Below are 3530 nucleotides of genomic sequence, written 5' to 3'. Positions count from 1 at the left end.
GAAACATGTTTAATCACTTAAAACACACATAAGATACTGGTGTTTTGTTAGCATCAAAATAGGGATCAGACTAAAAAAGACAACACTATCAAAGATCAAAATATACTAAAAAAATGATTAAAAAAGGCAAGAAATGTCCTTGAAATTTTTATGTATTTTCTATATTTTTTGGTATTTTCTACAACTTTTATTGATTGTTAAAAAGATTGTTTTTCTCATTATTCATATTTTTCTTATGATCTTCAATTTTATGATTCTTTTGCATTTTTTTTTCATTTCAGAATTGTTGGAATTGGTGTGATCCCAAGAGAGGGGTGAATTGGGTTCTAAACATATTTTGGCTAAATTAAACATTTATGCCAATTCACCATATATCATATCCCATTTTAAATATGGTCGCGTATGTAAAAAAAAATAAGCAATATGTGCAGACATACACGTGTATCTCATTTAAAGTGAATGTGTGCATGCAATTTAATATAACCATAAGCGAACAAACATACACATGCTTAATTTAAATAGCCTAAATTAATTGAGATGAGGAGAAAGCGACACACGATATTTGTTATCGAGATTTGGCCAAACCAGCCTATGTCCTCGCTTTGGGCATACCTTCCAAGGATTACACTATCCCTACTCACTTAAACGGGTGGAGCATAAGTTGTTTACATCCTCTTCTTACAGAGCGAGGAAACCCCTAGCTCAATTACAAGGCTGAGCCTAACTTGTCTCACTTACGAGACTGAGATTCTCTAATTCAATTTTTAGGCGGAACCGAATCGGTCTCACTTACGGGGCTGAGACTCTCTAGTTAAATTACTGGCTGAACCCAATTGGTACAATAAAAATAATTTTTGTACATATTAAAATGCTTCTAAATACAAGCATGGTTGTACACATTAAAAGCTCTAATGCACTCTCATATGATATGAAATAAATGGTCAAGTAGATTAAGGGTGTTTTCCAAATTAATATTTCAACCTTTGAAAGTACTTTGTATGATGAACGCTTAAGGTTTTGACCCTAACAAAATATTCCCCAAAAATATTCTTCAAAGAATAATCGGAGAAACTAGGGTTTTGGAAATTCAAATGATTCTTGCAAGATCAAATTTTTCTATGAAAGTATAAATGCAAGAAGTAAATGCTCTAAAATAAAGATGTTCTCTTTCAAAAGATTTTCCAAAGAATAATAAAGAGAGTTGGGAGAGTATAAAATTTACTCCATAAAAGATTTTTGAAATAGGAATTAAAAAGGGGGAACTTTGATTAAAAAAAGATTTTAGAGAATTTTAAAGTTAATCAAAATTGCTAATTAAACAAATGAAAGGGGTATTTATAGCTTTTCTAAAAAAATATGACCATTGGAGACACACTCAGTATTTTGGAAAAGTTGAATTAAAAAAATTAATGATGTTTTAGCCCTTAAAAAATTTCCAGCCCGAGAGGTTTGGTTGACCATATCACTAACTTCGGTCAACCGTGGACAATTTGAACTACAAGTTCAATGGACCATATCAGGGCAATTTTGAACCCCTTCGTGGGTTCTGTCGACCAAGACAAGGTCAATTGATCGTACCTCTAGGTTTGGTCGACCGTTGCCAAAATGAATTGTAAGTTCGGTCGACCGAGGAAGATACGTTCAAAACAAAATGGTCGATCGAGCAAAGTTAAAATGTTGACTTCCAAATGATTTGGTCAACTGTGGCAATTATAACGCCACAGGTTTAGTTGACCGGGCAAGTCAAACTTTTGACTTATGGGCAAACAGTGGTTTGATTGACCAAACTAGTTATTACTGGTTTGGTTCGGTCGACCGAGGGCATTAACAATGAATATTTTGTTCGGTTGACTGAAGGCTTTGTTTTTGTCCCGATTTTGACCCTAAAGCTATTCCAAAGACTTTGTATGATTTTAGTCTTTTTAGAAAAAAAGGTTTTTGGTGAAATGTGCTAGTCCTTAGGGTCTATCTACAGTTGATCTGAGCATTCATCTATATCATGCAAATGCATGCATTATTACAGACCAAAATAATAAAAATTAAATGCAATATAAGTAGAATCAAAATGTCTTCCTCTTTTGCTCTTCACTCCTAGGAATGCGCTAGTTGAAGTAAGCTTTAAGTCTTCTGACTTCCATTTCCCTTTTGCCTTATGTGTGTGTTGAATAGTAAGCCTGTTCAAGCACTTAAAAACACACATAAAAAGTTGGTGTTTTGTCAACATCAAAACAAGAATCCGACTTAAAAAGTCAACAAAAATTGGAATTTTTTATAAAAAAAAATTTAAAATTTGTTTTGCTTTTAAAATTAATTTAATGATTTTTTTAATTTTTTTTTGAATTTTAAAATTTAATTTGGAAATAAAAATTGAATTTTAAAAAATAATGTCAAATGGGTCAACCCAATCAAATTGGGTTAACCTGAATCAACTTGAGTCAACATGGATTAACCTGAAGAAATTGGGTCAACCTAAGTCAAATTGAGTTAAGCTACGTTAGATTGGGTCCACCCGATCAAACCAGGTGAACCTGATTTAAGAAAAATTAATGTTGACTTTATTGTAATCCCAAAACAGGGGGTGAATTGGATATTTAAAAATTTCTTTCCTAGGTCAACTAACCAGCAGCAGTATTTCACAAATGTAGGGTCAATCTAGAACGTGTAAAAATAAGCAAAATTAATACACTTGTAATTAATTTCCTCCAAATAAATCAAACAACCATGTACAGTATAATAAAGCAAACAAAATAAGGATGACACCAGATGTGTTATCAAGGTTCGGCAAGAGTGCCTACGTCCCCACCTCTAGTTTGCAAGTCTTAGGATTCCACTAAAGTTCACTTAACGGGTGGGGCGGTACCGTATACAATACCAGGTCAAATTTCCAAGGCTGACCTCAACCTTTACAACCACTCTTTACTGGTTAGATTAACACCTCTTTAGGCCATGCCTAGAATACAACAGATAATGAAACACAAATTTCGTGTACAATATTTGTGCTTCTCCAATAAGCAGATTTGTACCAGTATAACTAATGCACTTCAATATGATAGGATATTATAAGTTCAATGAAGATTATATATAACTGCTCTCAAGATAATGCAAGTAAAGCAATCACAGTGTTCAATATCAAAGATCTGAAATACCTAAGCAAAAATATCGTAAATGTTTTTCAAAAGATTAGCACACGATATATTTTGAAAACCATCTTATCGAAAATATTTTCTTCACAACAAAGGACAAGCTCTTGAGTCTTACAACAAGAATGCAAAGAATCACAAGCTTATGAAAGTTTCCCTATGAAATAAATTTATGGATTAAATCACGGGGGAAAACTTTTGGCTTACCCTCACTAAAATCACAAAATCAATCAACACAAATGAGAGTGTAAGCTTGTAGTGGTAGTGTAGGATATCTCAAAATACTCTCACCAAAGTTGTTTTTGCAAAGGGATGAGAATAGGTGGAGTATGTAAGCTTGAATGGGAATGTATAGCTCAAGGAATTTCAGAGAGAATTTTTGTTAATCAA

This window comes from Malania oleifera, chromosome 10, assembly GCF_029873635.1.
Source record: "Malania oleifera isolate guangnan ecotype guangnan chromosome 10, ASM2987363v1, whole genome shotgun sequence".
In the NCBI taxonomy this organism is placed as follows: domain Eukaryota; kingdom Viridiplantae; phylum Streptophyta; class Magnoliopsida; order Santalales; family Ximeniaceae; genus Malania; species Malania oleifera.
Note: the sequence above shows the minus strand (reverse complement) of the source record.